Source organism: Phoxinus phoxinus (assembly GCF_949152265.1).
Source record: "Phoxinus phoxinus genome assembly, chromosome: 16".
NCBI classification, from domain to species: domain Eukaryota; kingdom Metazoa; phylum Chordata; class Actinopteri; order Cypriniformes; family Leuciscidae; genus Phoxinus; species Phoxinus phoxinus.
Window position 1 is genome coordinate 6,774,632 of NC_136891.1, and position 18,437 is coordinate 6,793,068.

General features: G+C 44.1%; 1 protein-coding gene across 1 annotated transcript in view; it reads left to right on the forward strand.

Annotated features, from left to right (window-relative positions):
- The window catches only part of slc35f1 (solute carrier family 35 member F1), a 131,617-nt gene that overhangs the window by 51,199 nt on the left and 61,981 nt on the right, over nt 1–18,437 (forward strand). The gene's annotated exons all lie outside the window — the stretch shown is intronic.

Genomic DNA, 18,437 nt, shown 5'->3' on the forward strand with positions numbered 1-18,437 from the left:
ACATTATGGCCAAGCACGCGCCCTTAAAATACCATATCACTAACGCGCAACGCGCCACTGTCTTTAGACTGTTTTTTTCCTGATCAATGGCGCAATTGCTTTCTAAAACTGGAAAATAGCACCATGGAAGTTTTGCGCCGGAACACGCCTTCTCTTTGCGCTGAACCTCCCCCGCGAGCGCAAGTTCATTCCCTAATTTACCGACGTGCGTCTGTGGAGGGAAAAGTCCGCTGTGCGCGGGTGCAAAATAGGAATGATACATGCGTCGGTGTTCAAAGTCAATTGCGCTGGGTGCAAGATAGGGCCCAATGTGTTATAACGTCTTCATACATTTATTGATCTTGATGAAACTTCAGCAGTGTGTTTGTTGTAAGAGGGCAATCACATGGATGTGACTATTGTGAGTCAAAGTTATAGCGCCACCAACTGGCAGCAGGAAGTGTGTTACTTTCAAGATACTTTTTACTAAAGTGGGGGGGTTATTTTTACCTACAGTCACAAAACTCGGTCTGTATATTGTGCTTATCGATCCGGACAACTTTCTCATTTACAGTCATTAGCTCCGACCAACAGGAAGTCAGATATTTTGGTTTGAATGTGGTTTTGTCTCTCTCTGACAGAGTTCCCCCTGCCATTCTCTATGTGTGTGTGTGTGTGTGTGTGTGTGTGGGGAGGGAGGGAGGGCACACACACAGACAGCCCCCCCCCTTTTCTGTGTGTGTTTGGAGGGGAGCAGAAAGACTCACACTGATGCAAGCTCTAAAGCAGACTTCTTCTCGACAGTCAAAGCGGGGTTACGTTATTGCCCGTCGTGCACAGAAACCCGAAAGGCAACGGGGGTGGCGGCTTTTTTTATATATATATATATATATATATATATATATATATATATATATATATATATATATATATATATAAATAAATAAATATAGCTGCAAGCAGCGATGGAGGGCCCAAGCCGGTGGCAGCGCCAGCCCGGTGCCTTTAGTGTAACTAAAGGCACCAGGGTGGCGGTGCCACCGGCTTGGGCCCGTAATCGCTGCTTGCAGCTATATTTATTTATTTATATATATTTAGGGCCCAAGCCCTGAAAGGGCGAAGGCCCTATTGTTTTCCTTCGGATTATTATTATTATTATTATTATTTTTCTTACGACTATTCGGGCACTTTTGGGTCTCTTAACATGCTCAAAAACTCTTGAAATTTTGCACACGGGTCAGAACCCGCGGCCATTAGGGCCGGGCTGAAGCTGGTACCCGGGCGTGGCAGGGGGGCTCGACAGCGCCCCCTGGAACGCGGTCCGAAAACTTGGTCCATAAATCAAACACGCTTGCATGGAATAATATGAAAATCAGTATACATATAGATCTCATCGGTTCATATATCCTTCATGCTTTTACTTTTTACCCCAGCCCAACAGGAAGTCGGCTATTTGGGGTAGTTAGAAAAACGCATTCAATGGAATTTAAAATACTCCTCCTAGACGATTCAACCAATCGCCACGAAACTCGGTGTGCATGAAGTCAAGACATGGAGGATGATAAATTGCGAGGGGATTTCTGATATCTCGAACGGTTTGGCCGTGGCGAGGAAACGAATTTATGGCGAATATTGGAAACAGGAAGTGTGTTATAACATCCTCATACATTAACTGATCTTGATGAAACGTCAGCAGTGTGTTCGCTGTAAGAGGCCGATCACATGGATGTGACTATTGTGAGTCAAAGTTATAGCGCCACCAACTGGCAGCAGGAAGTGTGTCACTTTCAAAATGCTTTGAAATCACCCTCTTATTTTTACCCGATTTGCTTCAAACTTCATCTGTATAATGTAAACACACGGCAGATGTAGACCTGAGAAAGGATTATTGATATCTTAAATACTGTTGCCATGGCAACGCATCAAACTTTAATATTCTTTTTTGATGTTTTTGAGACTCTTAGCATACTTGAAATTGCATGAAACTCGACAGACACATTACATGTATTGCCTAGTACACTTGTGCAAAGTTTCAGAAACGGGCGTGGTAAGGGGCTCAGTAGCGCCACCTTTAGTCAAAAATGGGGTATTATTTTTACCTACAGTAACCAAACTCGGTACGTATATTCTTCTCTTCGATCCGGACAACTTTCTAATTTACACTCATTAGCTCCGACCAACAGGAAGTCAAATATTTTTGTTTGAATGGGAGAACATCTCAGAATTTTGCCAGTCTCTCTCAGTGTCTGTGTGTGTATGAGGAGGGGGGCTTTATTTTAACCCTTTCTCTGCTGTGTGCGACTTCTCGGGCACTTTTGGGGCCCTTAACGTGCTCGAAAACTCTTGAAACTTTGCACACAGGTCAGAACCCGCGGCCATCAGGGCCGGGCTGAAGCTGGTACCCGGGCGTGGCAGGGGGGCTCGACAGCGCCCCCTTTAACGGAGTCCGAAAACTTGGTCCATATATCAAACACGCTTGCATGTAATAATATGAAACTCGGTACACATATAGATCTCATCGGGCCAAACAACTTTCGTGCTCTAAGTTTTACGCCAGTCCAACAGGAAGTCGGCTATTATGGGTTGTATGAAAACGCATGTCCCTGGAATTTTATATACTCCTCCTAGAAAAATTATCCTATCGCCACCAAACTAGGTCAACATGAAGTCAAGACATTGAGGATACTAAATTGCGGACGGATTTTTGATATCTCGAACGGTTTGGCTGTGGCGAGGAAACGAAATTATGGCGAGAAAAGAGAAACTCGATGTGTTATAACGTCTTCATACATTAATTGATCTTGATGAAACTTCAGTAGCGTGTTTGTTGTAAGAGGCCGATCACATGGATATAACTAATGTGAGTCAAAGTTATAGCGCCACCAACTGGCAGCAGGAAGTGTGTTACTTTTGACAAAAGTGGGGGGGTTAGTTTTACCTACAGTCACAAAACTTGGTATGTATATTGTGCACATCGAGCCGGACAACTTTCTAATTTACAGTCATTAGCTCCGACCAACAGGAAGTCAGATATTTTGGTTTGAATGTGGTTTTGTCTCTCTCTGCCTCTCTCTGACAGAGTTCCTCCTGCCATTCTGTGTGTGTGTGTGTGTGTGTGTGTGTGTGTGGGGAGGGGAGGCAGGGCACACACACAGACAGCCCCCCCTGTCTGTGTGTGTGGGGAGGGGGGCATAAAGACTCTATTAAAAATAGGTATATTGTGCCATCTAGTGTTTTATACTATGTATACATGTGTTTTTTCTTTTAAACAAGTGTTTTAAAGTACAGTAATTTCAATGAATATATATACCACTCTTCATAGGAATTTTAGGTGTTGTGTACTTACAATGGCTGCTGATTTCATGTGTCCGTTAAGTCCATGAGACTGTAGGGTGTCTAATTTTTCATTTTAGGTTTCAGAAGGGTGCTCACGCATACTTTGTGGTTGATATGTGCCCTCGATGCGCACTTTTGCAAAACCCACACTGATGCAAGCTCTAAAGCAGACTTCTTCTCGACAGTCAAAGCGGAGTTACGTTATTGCCCGTCGTGCACAGGAACCCTAAAGGCACCGGGCTGGCGGTTATATATATATATATATATATATATATAAATAAATAAATATAGCTGCAAGCAGCGATGGAGGGCCCAAGCCGGTGGCACCGCCACCTCGTGCCTTTAGTGCAACTAAAGGCACCGGGGTGGCGGTGCCACCGGCTTGGGCCCGTAATCGCTGCTTGCAGCTATATTTTATTATTATTATTATTATATTACTACCTTTTGGGCACTTTTGGGGGCCTTAACGTGCTCAAAAACTCTTGAAACTTTGCACAAATGTCAGAACCCGCGGCCATTAGAGCTGGACTGAAGCTGGTACCCGGGCGTGGCAGGAGGGCTCGACAGCGCCCCCTGGAACGCGGTCCGAAAACTTGGTCCATAAATCAAACACGCTTGCGTGGAATAATATGAAACTCGGTACACTTATAGATCTCATCGGTTCATATATCCTTCGTGCTCTGACTTTTTACCCCAGCCCAACAGGAAGTCGGCTATTTGGCGTAGTTTAAAAAACACATGCAATGGAATTTAAAATACTCCTCCTAGACGATTTAACCAATCACCACGAAACTCGGTGTGCATGAAGTCAAGACATGGAGGATGAAAAATTGCCAGGGGATTTTTGATATCTCGAACGGTTTGGCCGTGGCGAGGAAACGAATTTATGGCGAATATTGGAAACAGGAAGTGTGTTATAACATCCTCATACATTAACTGATCTTGATGAAACTTCAGCAGTGTGTTCGCTGTAAGAGGCCGATCACATGGATGTGACTATTGTGAGTCAAAGTTATAGCGCCACCAACTGGCAGCAGGAAGTGTGTCACTTTCAAAATGCTTTGAATTCACCCTCTTATTTTTACCCGATTTGCTTCAAACTTTATGTGTATAATGTAAACACACGGCAGATGTAGACCTGTGAAAGAATTATTGATATCTTAAATACTGTTGCCATGGCAACGCTTTAAACTTTTATATTCTTTTTGGGTGCATTTGAGGCTCTTAACATGCTTCAAATTGCATGAAACTCAACATGCATATCAGATTTATTAGGTACTAGGCATGTGTGAAGTTTCAGAAACGGGCGCGGTGGAGGGGCTCAGTAGCGCCACCTTTAGTCAAAAATGGGGTATTAGTTTTACCTACAGTAACAAAAATCGGTATTTATATTTATCTCCCCGAGCCGGACAACTTTCTAATTTACAGTCATTAGCTCCGACCAACAGGAAGTCAGATATTTTGGTTTGAATGTGATTTGATGGGAATTTTGCCAGTCTCTCTCAGTGTCTGTGTGTGTGAGAGAGGAGGGGGGCTTTATTTTAACCCTTTCTCTGCTGTGTGGGACTTCTCGGGCACTTTTGGGGCCCTTAACGTGCTCGAAAACTCTTGAAACTTTGCACACAGGTCAGAACCTGCGGCCATCAGGGCTGGGCTGAAGCTGGTACCCGGGCGTGGCAGGGGAGCTCAACAGCGCCCCCTTGAACGTGGTCCGAAAAACTTGGTCCATATATCAAACACGTTTGCATGTAATAATATGAAACTCGGTACACATATAGATTTAATCGGGGCCGAACAACTTTCGTGCTCTAAGTTTTACGCCAGTCCAACAGGAAGTCGGCTATTATGGGCTGTATGAAAATGCATGCCCCTGGAATTTGATATACTCCTCCAAGAAAAATTATCCTATCGCCACCAAACTCGGTCAGCATGAAGTCAAGACATTGAGGACGCTAAATTGCGGACGGATTTTTGATATCTCGAACGGTTTAGCCGTGGCGAGGAAACGAAGTTATGGCGAGAAAAGAAAAACACAATGTGTTATAACGTCTTCATACATTAATTGATCTGGATGAAACTTCAGCAGTGTGTTTGTTGTAAGAGGGCGATCACATGGATGTGACTATTGTGAGTCAAAGTTATAGCGCCACCAACTGGCAGCAGGAAGTGTGTTACTTTCAAGATACTTTTGACTAAAGTGGGTGGGTTATTTTTACCTACAGTCACAAAACTCGGTCTGTATATTGTGCTTATCGATCCGGACAACTTTCTCATTTACAGTCATTAGCTCCGACCAACAGGAAGTCAGATATTTTGGTTTGAATGTGGTTTTGTCTCTCTCTGACAGAGTTCCCCCTGCCATTCTCTGTGTGTGTGTGTGTGTGTGTGTGTGTGTGTGTGTGTGTGTGTGGAGTGGGGGGGAGGGGAGGGAGAGAGGGCACACACACAGACAGCCCCCCCCCCCCTTTTCTGTGTGTGTTTGGAGGGGAGCAGAAAGACTCACACTGATACAAGCTCTAAAGCAGACTTCTTCTCGACAGTCAAAGCGGGGTTACGTTATTGCCCGTCGTGAACAGGAACCCGAAAGGCAACGGGGGTGGCGGCTTTTTATATATATATATATATATATATATATATATATAAATAAATATAGCTGCAAGCAGCGATGGAGGGCCCAAGCCGGTGGCAGCGCCAGCCCGGTGCCTTTAGTGTAACTAAAGGCACCAGGGTGGCGGTGCCACCGGCTTGGGCCCGTAATCGCTGCTTGCAGCTATATTTATTATTATTTTTCTTACGACTATTCGGGCACTTTTGGGTCTCTTAACATGCTCAAAAACTCTTGAAACTTTGCACAAATGTCAGAACCCGCGGCCATTAGAGCCGGACTGAAGCTGGTACCCGGGCGTGGCAGGGGGGCTCGACAGCGCCCCCTGGAACGGGGTCCGAAAACTTGGTCCATAAATCAAACACGCTTGCGTGGAATAATATGAAACTCGGTACACTTATAGATCTCATCGGTTCATATATCCTTCGTGCTCTGACTTTTTACCCCAGCCCAACAGGAAGTCGGCTATTTGGCGTAGTTTAAAAAACACATGCAATGGAATTTAAAATACTCCTCCTAGACGATTCAACCAATCACCACGAAACTCGGTGTGCATGAAGTCAAGACATGGAGGATGAAAAATTGCCAGGGGATTTTTGATATCTCGAACGGTTTGGCCGTGGCGAGGAAACGAATTTATGGCGAATATTGGAAACAGGAAGTGTGTTATAACTTCTGCATACATTAATTGATCTTGATGAAACTTCAGCAGTGTGTTCGCTGTAAGAGGCCGATCACATGGATGTGACTATTGTGAGTCAAAGTTATAGCGCCACCAACTGGCAGCAGGAAGTGTGTCACTTTCAAAATGCTTTGAATTCACCCTCTTATTTTTACCCGATTTGCTTCAAACTTTATGTGTATAATGTAAACACACGGCAGATGTAGACCTGTGAAAGAATTATTGATATCTTAAATACTGTTGCCATGGCAATGCTTTAAACTTTTATATTCTTTTTGGGTGCATTTGAGGCTCTTAACATGCTTCAAATTGCATGAAACTCAACATGCACATCAGATTTATTAGGTACTAGGCATGTGTGAAGTTTCAGAAACGGGCGCGGTGGAGGGGCTCAGTAGCGCCACCTTTAGTCAAAAATGGGGTATTAGTTTTACCTACAGTAACAAAAATCGGTATTTATATTTATCTCCCCGAGCCGGACAACTTTCTAATTTACAGTCATTAGCTCCGACCAACAGGAAGTCAGATATTTTGGTTTGAATGTGATTTGATGGGAATTTTGCCAGTCTCTCTCAGTGTCTGTGTGTGTGAGAGAGGAGGGGGGCTTTATTTTAACCCTTTCTCTGCTGTGTGGGACTTCTCGGGCACTTTTGGGGCCCTTAACGTGCTCGAAAACTCTTGAAACTTTGCACACAGGTCAGAACCTGCGGCCATCAGGGCTGGGCTGAAGCTTGTACCCGGGCGTGGCAGGGGAGCTCAACAGCGCCCCCTTGAACGTGGTCCGAAAAACTTGGTCCATATATCAAACACGTTTGCATGTAATAATATGAAACTCGGTACACATATAGATTTAATCGGGCCGAACAACTTTCGTGCTCTAAGTTTTACACCAGTCCAACAGGAAGTCGGCTATTATGGGCTGTATGAAAATGCATGCCCCTGGAATTTGATATACTCCTCCAAGAAAAATTATCCTATCGCCACCAAACTCGGTCAACATGAAGTCAAGACATTGAGGACGCTAAATTGCGGACGGATCTTTGATATCTCGAACGGTTTGGCCGTGGCGAGGAAACGAAGTTATGGCGAGAAAAGAAAAACACAATGTGTTATAACGTCTTCATACATTAATTGATCTGGATGAAACTTCAGCAGTGTGTTTGTTGTAAGAGGGCGATCACATGGATGTGACTATTGTGAGTCAAAGTTATAGCGCCACCAACTGGCAGCAGGAAGTGTGTTACTTTCAAGATACTTTTGACTAAAGTGGGTGGGTTATTTTTACCTACAGTCACAAAACTCGGTCTGTATATTGTGCTTATCGATCCGGACAACTTTCTCATTTACAGTCATTAGCTCCGACCAACAGGAAGTCAGATATTTTGGTTTGAATGTGGTTTTGTCTCTCTCTGACATAGTTCCCCCTGCCATTCTCTCTGTGTGTGTGTGTGTGTGTGTGTGTGTGTGTGGAGTGGGGGGGAGGGGAGGGAGGGAGGGCACACACACACAGACAGCCCCCCCCCCCTTTTCTGTGTGTGTTTGGAGGGGAGCAGAAAGACTCACACTGATACAAGCTCTAAAGCAGACTTCTTCTCGACAGTCAAAGCGGGGTTACGTTATTGCCCGTCATGCACAGGAACCCGAAAGGCAACGGGGTGGCGGCTTTATATATATATATATATATATATATATATATATATATATATATATATATATATATATATATATATATATATATATATATATATATATAAATAAATATAGCTGCAAGCAGCGATGGAGGGCCCAAGCCGGTGGCAGCGCCAGCCCGGTGCCTTTAGTGTAACTAAAGGCACCAGGGTGGCGGTGCCACCGGCTTGGGCCCGTAATCGCTGCTTGCAGCTATATTTAGGGCCCAAGCCTTGAAAAGGCGAAGGCCCTATTGTTTTCCTCCGGATTATTCTTCTTAACTATTATTATTATTTATTAGGGCCCAAGCCTTGAAAAGGCGAAGGCCCTATTGTTTTCCTTCGGATTATTCTTCTTTATTATTTATTATTTATTATTATTATTATATTACTACCTTTTGGGCACTTTTGGGGGCCTTAACGTGCTCAAAAACTCTTGAAACTTTGCACAAATGTCAGAACCCGCGGCCATTAGAGCCGGACTGAAGCTGGGACCCGGGCGTGGCAGGGGGGCTCGACAGCGCCCCCTGGAACGCGGTCCGAAAACTTGGTCCATAAATCAAACACGCTTGCGTGTAATAATATGAAACTCGGTACACTTATAGATCTCATCGGTTCATATATCCTTCGTGCTCTGACTTTTTACCCCAGCCCAACAGGAAGTCGGCTATTTGGCGTAGTTTAAAAAACACATGCAATGGAATTTAAAATACTCCTCCTAGACGATTCAACCAATCACCACGAAACTCGGTGTGCATGAAGTCAAGACATGGAGGATGAAAAATTGCGAGGGGATTTTTGATATCTCGAACGGTTTGGCCGTGGCGAGGAAACGAATTTATGGCGAATATTGGAAACAGGAAGTGTGTTATAACATCCTCATACATTAATTGATCTTGATGAAACTTCAGCAGTGTGTTCGCTGTAAGAGGCCGATCACATGGATGTGACTATTGTGAGTCAAAGTTATAGCGCCACCAACTGGCAGCAGGAAGTGTGTCACTTTCAAAATGCTTTGAATTCACCCTCTTATTTTTACCCGATTTGCTTCAAACTTTATGTGTATAATGTAAACACACGGCAGATGTAGACCTGTGAAAGAATTATTGATATCTTAAATACTGTTGCCATGGCAACGCTTTAAACTGTTATATTCTTTTTGGGTGCATTTGAGGCTCTTAACATGCTTCAAATTGCATGAAACTCAACATGCATATCAGATTTATTAGGTACTAGGTATGTGTGAAGTTTCAGAAACGGGCGCGGTGGAGGGGCTCAGTAGCGCCACCTTTAGTCAAAAATGGGGTATTAGTTTTACCTACAGTAACAAAAATCGGTATCTATATTTATCTCTCCGAGCCGGACAACTTTCTAATTTACAGTCATTAGCTCCGACCAACAGGAAGTCAGATATTTTGGTTTGAATGTGATTTGATGGGAATTTTGCCAGTCTCTCTCAGTGTCTGTGTGTGTGAGAGAGGAGGGGGGCTTTATTTTAACCCTTTCTCTGCTGTGTGGGACTTCTCGGGCACTTTTGGGGCCCTTAACGTGCTCGAAAACTCTTGAAACTTTGCACACAGGTCAGAACCTGCGGCCATCAGGGCTGGGCTGAAGCTGGTACCCGGGCGTGACAGGGGAGCTCAACAGCGCCCCCTTGAACGTGGTCCGAAAAACTTGGTCCATATATCAAACACGTTTGCATGTAATAATATGAAACTCGGTACACATATAGATTTAATCGGGCCGAACAACTTTCGTGCTCTAAGTTTTACGCCAGTCCAACAGGAAGTCGGCTATTATGGGCTGTATGAAAATGCATGCCCCTGGAATTTGATATACTCGTCCAAGAAAAATTATCCTATCGCCACCAAACTCGGTCAGCATGAAGTCAAGACATTGAGGACGGTAAATTGCGGACGGATTTTTGATATCTCGAACGGTTTGGCCGTGGCGAGGAAACGAAGTTATGGCGAGAAAAGAAAAACACATTGTGTTATAACGTCTTCATACATTTATTGATCTTGATGAAACTTCAGCAGTGTGTTTGTTGTAAGAGGGCGATCACATGGATGTGACTATTGTGAGTCAAAGTTATAGCGCCACCAACTGGCAGCAGGAAGTGTGTTACTTTCAAGATACTTTTGACTAAAGTGGGTGGGTTATTTTTACCTACAGTCACAAAACTCGGTATGTAAATTGTGCTTATCGATCCGGACAACTTTCTCATTTACAGTCATTAGCTCCGACCAACAGGAAGTCAGATATTTTGGTTTGAATGTGGTTTTGTCTCTCTCTGACAGAGTTCCCCCTGCCATTCTCTGTGTGTGTGTGTGTGTGTGTGTGTGTGTGTGTGTGTGTGTGTGTGTGTGTGTGTGTGTGTGTGTGTGTGGGGAGGGAGGGAGGGCACACACACAGACAGCCCCCCCCCCTTTTCTGTGTGTGTTTGGAGGGGAGCAGAAAGACTCACACTGATGCAAGCTCTAAAGCAGACTTCTTCTCGACAGTCAAAGCGGGGTTACGTTATTGCCCGTCGTGCACAGGAACCCGAAAGGCAACGGGGGTGGCGGCTTTTTATATATATATATATATATATATATATATATATATATATATATATATATATAAATAAATATAGCTGCAAGCAGCGATGGAGGGCCCAAGCCGGTGGCAGCGCCAGCCCGGTGCCTTTAGTGTAACTAAAGGCACCAGGGTGGCGGTGCCACCGGCTTGGGCCCGTAATCGCTGCTTGCAGCTATATTTATTTATATATATATATATTTAGGGCCCAAGCCTTGAAAAGGCGAAGGCCCTATTGTTTTCCTTCGGATTATTCTTCATTATTATTATATTACTACCTTTTGGGCACTTTTGGGGGCCTTAACGTGCTCAAAAACTCTTGAAACTTTGCACAAATGTCAGAACCCGCGGCCATTAGAGCCGGACTGAAGCTGGTACCCGGGCGTGGCAGGGGGGCTCGACAGCGCCCCCTGGAACGGGGTCCGAAAACTTGGTCCATAAATCAAACACGCTTGCATGAAATAATATGAAACTCGGTACACTTATAGATCTCACCGGTTCATATATACTTCATGCTCTGACTTTTTACCCCAGCCCAACAGGAAGTCGGCTATTTGGGGTAGTTAGAAAAACGCATTCAATGGAATTTAAAATACTCCTCCTAGACGATTCAACCACTCGCCACGAAACTCGGTGTGCATGAAGTCAAGACATGGAGGATGATAAATTGCGAGGGGATTTTTGATATCTCGAACGGTTTGGCCGTGGTGAGGAAACAAATTTATGGCGAATATTGGAAACAGGAAGTGTGTTATAACATCCTCATACATTAACTGATCTTGATGAAACTTCAGCAGTGTGTTCGCTGTAAGAGGCTGATCACATGGATGTGACTATTGTGAGTCAAAGTTATAGCGCCACCAACTGGCAGCAGGAAGTGTGTCACTTTCAAAATGCTTTGAATTCACCCTCTTATTTTTACCCGATTTGCTTCAAACTTCATCTGTATAATGTAAACACACGACAGATGTAGACCTGGGAAAGGATTATTGATATCTTTAATACTGTCGCCATGGCAAAGCTTTAAACTTTTATATTCTTTTTGGATGCATTTGAGGCTCTTAACATGCTTCAAATTGCATGAAACTCAACATGCATATCACATTTATTGTGTAATAGACATGTGCGAAGTTTCAGAAACGGGCGTGGTAAGGGGCTCAGTAGCGCCACCTTTAGTCAAAAATGGGGTATTAGTTTTACCTACAGTAACCAAACTCGGTACGTATATTCTTCTCTTCGATCCGGACAACTTTCTAATTTACAGTCATTAGCTCTGACCAACAGGAAGTCAGATATTTTGGTTTGAATGGGAGAAGATCTGAGAATTTTGCCAGTCTCTCTCAGTGTCTGTTTGTGTGAGAGAGGAGGGGGGCTTTATGTTAACCCTTTCTCTGCTGTGTGCGACTTCTCGGGCACTTATGGGGCCCTTGACGTGCTCAAAAACTCTTCAAACTTTGCATACAGGTCAGAACCCACGGCCATCAGGGCCGGGTTGAAGCTGGTACCTGGGCGTGGCATGCGGGCTCGACAGCGCCCCCTGGAATGGGATTCGAACACTTGTCCATATATCAAACACGCTTGCATGAATAAGTATGAAACTCGGTACACATTTAGATATCATCGGGCCGAACAACTTTCGTGCTCTAAGTTTTACGCCAGTCCAACAGGAAGTCGGCTATTATGGGTTGTATGAAAACGCATGCCCCTGGAATTTGATATACTCCTCCAAGAAAAATTATCCTATCGCCACCTAACTCGGTCAGCATGAAGTAAAGACATTGAGGACGCTAAATTGCAGACGGATTTTTGATATCTCGAACGGTTTGGCCATGGCGAGGAAACGAAGTTATGGCGAGAAAAGAAAAACACAATGTGTTATAACGTCTTCATACATTTATTGATCTTGATGAAACTTCAGCAGTGTGTTTCTTGTAAGAGGGCGATCACATGGATGTGACTATTGTGAGTCAAAGTTATAGCGCCACCAACTGGCAGCAGGAAGTGTGTTACTTTCAAGATACTTTTGACTAAAGTGGGGGGGTTATTTTTACCTACAGTCAAAAAACTCGGTCTGTATATTGTGCTTATCGATCCGGACAACTTTCTCATTTACAGTCATTAGCTCCGACCAACAGGAAGTCAGATATTTTGGTTTGAATGTGGTTTTGTCTCTCTCTGATTTGTTCCCCCTGCCATTCTCTCTGTGTGTGTGTGTGTGTGTGTGTGTGTGTGTGTGTGTGTGTGGGGAGGGAGGGAGGGAGGGCACACACACAGACAGCCCCCCCTTTTCTGTGTGTGTTTGGAGGGGAGCAGAAAGACTCACACTGATACAAGCTCTAAAGCAGACTTCTTCTCGACAGTCAAAGCGGGGTTACGTTATTGCCCGTCGTGCACAGGAACCCGAAAGGCAACGGGGTGGCGGCTTTTTATATATATATATATATATATATATATATATATATATATAAATAAATATAGCTGCAAGCAGCGATGGAGGGCCCAAGCCGGTGGCAGCGCCAGCCCGGTGCCTTTAGTGTAACTAAAGGCACCAGGGTGGCGGTGCCACCGGCTTGGGCCCGTAATCGCTGCTTGCAGCTATATTTATTTATATATATATTTATTATTATATTACTACCTTTTGGGCACTTTTGGGGGCCTTAACGTGCTCAAAAACTCTTGAAACTTTGCACAAATGTCAGAACCCGCGGCCATTAGAGCCGGACTGAAGCTGGGACCCGGGCGTGGCAGGGGGGCTCGACAGCGCCCCCTGGAACGCAGTCCGAAAACTTGGTCCATAAATCAAACACGCTTGCGTGTAATAATATGAAACTCGGTACACTTATAGATCTCATTGGTTCATATATCCTTCGTGCTCTGACTTTTTACCCCAGCCCAACAGGAAGTCGGCTATTTGGCGTAGTTTAAAAAACACATGCAATGGAATTTAAAATACTCCTCCTAGACGATTCAACCAATCACCACGAAACTCGGTGTGCATGAAGTCAAGACATGGAGGATGAAAAATTGCGAGGGGATTTTTGATATCTCGAACGGTTTGGCCGTGGCGAGGAAACGAATTTATGGCGAATATTGGAAACAGGAAGTGTGTTATAACATCCTCATACATTAATTGATCTTGATGAAACTTCAGCAGTGTGTTCGTTGTAAGAGGCCGATCACATGGATGTGACTATTGTGAGTCAAAGTTATAGCGCCACCAACTGGCAGCAGGAAGTGTGTCACTTTCAAAATGCTTTGAATTCACCCTCTTATTTTTACCCGATTTGCTTCAAACTTTATGTGTATAATGTAAACACACGGCAGATGTAGACCTGTGAAAGAATTATTGATATCTTAAATACTGTTGCCATGGCAACGCTTTAAACTGTTATATTCTTTTTGGGTGCATTTGAGGCTCTTAACATGCTTCAAATTGCATGAAACTCAACATGCATATCAGATTTATTAGGTACTAGGTATGTGTGAAGTTTCAGAAACGGGCGCGGTGGAGGGGCTCAGTAGCGCCACCTTTAGTCAAAAATGGGGTATTAGTTTTACCTACAGTAACAAAAATCGGTATCTATATTTATCTCCCTGAGCCGGACAACTTTCTAATTTACAGTCATTAGCTCCGACCAACAGGAAGTCAGATATTTTGGTTTGAATGTGATTTGATGGGAATTTTGCCAGTCTCTTTCAGTGTCTGTGTGTGTGAGAGAGGAGGGGGGCTTTATTTTAACCCTTTCTCTGCTGTGTGGGACTTCTCGGGCACTTTTGGGGCCCTTAACGTGCTCGAAAACTCTTGAAACTTTGCACACAGGTCAGAACCTGCGGCCATCAGGGCTGGGCTGAAGCTGGTACCCGGGCGTGGCAGGAGAGCTCAACAGCGCCCCCTTGAACGTGGTCCGAAAAACTTGGTCCATATATCAAACACGTTTGCATGTAATAATATGAAACTCGGTACACATATAGATTTAATCGGGCCGAACAACTTTCGTGCTCTAAGTTTTACGCCAGTCCAACAGGAAGTCGGCTATTATGGGCTGTATGAAAATGCATGCCCCTGGAATTTGATATACTCGTCCAAGAAAAATTATCCTATCGCCACCAAACTCGGTCAGCATGAAGTCAAGACATTGAGGACGGTAAATTGCGGACGGATTTTTGATATCTCGAACGGTTTGGCCGTGGCGAGGAAACGAAGTTATGGCGAGAAAAGAAAAACACAATGTGTTATAACGTCTTCATACATTTATTGATCTTGATGAAACTTCAGCAGTGTGTTTGTTGTAAGAGGGCGATCACATGGATGTGACTATTGTGAGTCAAAGTTATAGCGCCACCAACTGGCAGCAGGAAGTGTGTTACTTTCAAGATACTTTTGACTAAAGTGGGTGGGTTATTTTTACCTACAGTCACAAAACTCGGTATGTAAATTGTGCTTATCGATCCGGACAACTTTCTCATTTACAGTCATTAGCTCCGACCAACAGAAAGTCAGATATTTTGGTTTGAATGTGGTTTTGTCTCTCTCTGACAGAGTTCCCCCTGCCATTCTCTGTGTGTGTGTGTGTGTGTATGTGGGGAGGGAGGGAGGGCACACACACAGACAGCCCCCCCCTTTTCTGTGTGTGTTTGGAGGGGAGCAGAAAGACTCACACTGATGCAAGCTCTAAAGCAGACTTCTTCTCGACAGTCAAAGCGGGGTTACGTTATTGCCCGTCGTGCACAGGAACCCGAAAGGCAACGGGGGTGGCGGCTTTTTATTTATATATATATATATATATATATATATATATATATATATATATATATATATATATATATATATATATATATAAATAAATATAGCTGCAAGCAGCGATGGAGGGCCCAAGCCGGTGGCAGCGCCAGCCCGGTGCCTTTAGTGTAACTAAAGGCACCAGGGTGGCGGTGCCACCGGCTTGGGCCCGTAATCGCTGCTTGCAGCTATATTTATTATTATATTACTACCTTTTGGGCACTTTTGGGGGCCTTAACGTGCTCAAAAACTCTTGAAACTTTGCACAAATGTCAGAACCCGCGGCCATTAGAGCCGGACTGAAGCTGGTACCCGGGCGTGGCAGGAGGGCTCGACAGCGCCCCCTGGAACGCGGTCCGAAAACTTGGTCCATAAATCAAACACGCTTGCGTGGAATAATATGAAACTCGGTACACTTATAGATCTCATCGGTTCATATATCCTTCGTGCTCTGACTTTTTACCCCAGCCCAACAGGAAGTCGGCTATTTGGCGTAGTTTAAAAAACACATGCAATGGAATTTAAAATACTCCTCCTAGACGATTCAACCAATCACCACGAAACTCGGTGTGCATGAAGTCAAGACATGGAGGATGAAAAATTGCCAGGGGATTTTTGATATCTCGAACGGTTTGGCCGTGGCGAGGAAACGAATTTATGGCGAATATTGGAAACAGGAAGTGTGTTATAACATCCTCATACATTAACTGATCTTGATGAAACTTCAGCAGTGTGTTCGCTGTAAGAGGCCGATCACATGGATGTGACTATTGTGAGTCAAAGTTATAGCGCCACCAACTGGCAGCAGGAAGTGTGTCACTTTCAAAATGCTTTGAATTCACCCTCTTATTTTTACCCGATTTGCTTCAAACTTTATGTGTATAATGTAAACACACGGCAGATGTAGACCTGTGAAAGAATTATTGATATCTTAAATACTGTTGCCATGGCAATACTTTAAACTTTTATATTCTTTTTGGGTGCATTTGAGGCTCTTAACATGCTTCAAATTGCATGAAACTCAACATGCATATCAGATTTATTAGGTACTAGGCATGTGTGAAGTTTCAGAAACGGGCGCGGTGGAGGGGCTCAGTAGCGCCACCTTTAGTCAAAAATGGGGTATTAGTTTTACCTACAGTAACAAAAATCGGTATTTATATTTATCTCCCCGAGCCGGACAACTTTCTAATTTACAGTCATTAGCTCCGACCAACAGGAAGTCAGATATTTTGGTTTGAATGTGATTTGATGGGAATTTTGCCAGTCTCTCTCAGTGTCTGTGTGTGTGAGAGAGGAGGGGGGCTTTATTTTAACCCTTTCTCTGCTGTGTGGGACTTCTCGGGCACTTTTGGGGCCCTTAACGTGCTCGAAAACTCTTGAAACTTTGCACACAGGTCAGAACCTGCGGCCATCAGGGCGGGGCTGAAGCTGGTACCCGGGCGTGGCAGGGGAGCTCAACAGCGCCCCCTTGAACGTGGTCCGAAAAACTTGGTCCATATATCAAACACGTTTGCATGTAATAATATGAAACTCGGTACACATATAGATTTAATCGGGCCGAACAACTTTCGTGCTCTAAGTTTTACACCAGTCCAACAGGAAGTCGGCTATTATGGGCTGTATGAAAATGCATGCCCCTGGAATTTGATATACTCCTCCAAGAAAAATGATCCTATCGCCACCAAACTCGGTCAGCATGAAGTCAAGACATTGAGGACGCTAAATTGCGGACGGATTTTTGATATCTCGAACGGTTTGGCCGTGGCGAGGAAATGAAGTTATGGCGAGAAAAGAAAAACACAATGTGTTATAACGTCTTCATACATTAATTGATCTGGATGAAACTTCAGCAGTGTGTTTGTTGTAAGAGGGCGATCACATGGATGTGACTATTGTGAGTCAAAGTTATAGCGCCACCAACTGGCAGCAGGAAGTGTGTTACTTTCAAGATACTTTTGACTAAAGTGGGTGGGTTATTTTTACCTACAGTCACAAAACTCGGTCTGTATATTGTGCTTATCGATCCGGACAACTTTCTCATTTACAGTCATTAGCTCCGACCAACAGGAAGTCAGATATTTTGGTTTGAATGTGGTTTTGTCTCTCTCTGACAGAGTTCCCCCTGCCATTCTCTCTGTGTGTGTGTGTGTGTGTGTGGAGTGGGGGGGAGGGGAGGGAGAGAGGGCACACACACAGACAGCCCCCCCCCCCCCTTTTCTGTGTGTGTTTGGAGGGAAGCAGAAAGACTCTCACTGATACAAGCTCTAAAGCAGACTTCTTCTCGACAGTCAAAGCGGGGTTACGTTATTGCCCGTCGTGCACAGGAACCCGAAAGGCAACGGGGTGGCGGCTTTTTATATATATATATATATATATATATATATATATATATATATATATATATATATATATATATATATATATATATATATATAAATAAATAAATATAGCTGCAAGCAGCGATGGAGGGCCCAAGCCGGTGGCACCGCCACCTCGGTGCCTTTAGTGAAACTAAAGGCACCAGGGTGGCGGTGCCACCGGCTTGGGCCCGTAATCGCTGCTTGCAGCTATATTATCATTTTCTTTTTGTCCTTGTCACTCTTTTCTCCTCCATAATGAAAGAGAGCTCCTAACAGGAGCTATGAAGCAAATTCTATTCAACTCTCGGCCAGGTAATTCGTCTTGGGGCAATGTTACATAGACCAAAAAGAGAGAAAAAAACCTTCATATTTCATCTTAAATACAATGGCCTTAGAGAAAAGCGAATTGGTTTCTATCTAAATGCAAATTTGTACTTCTGTGGAACTG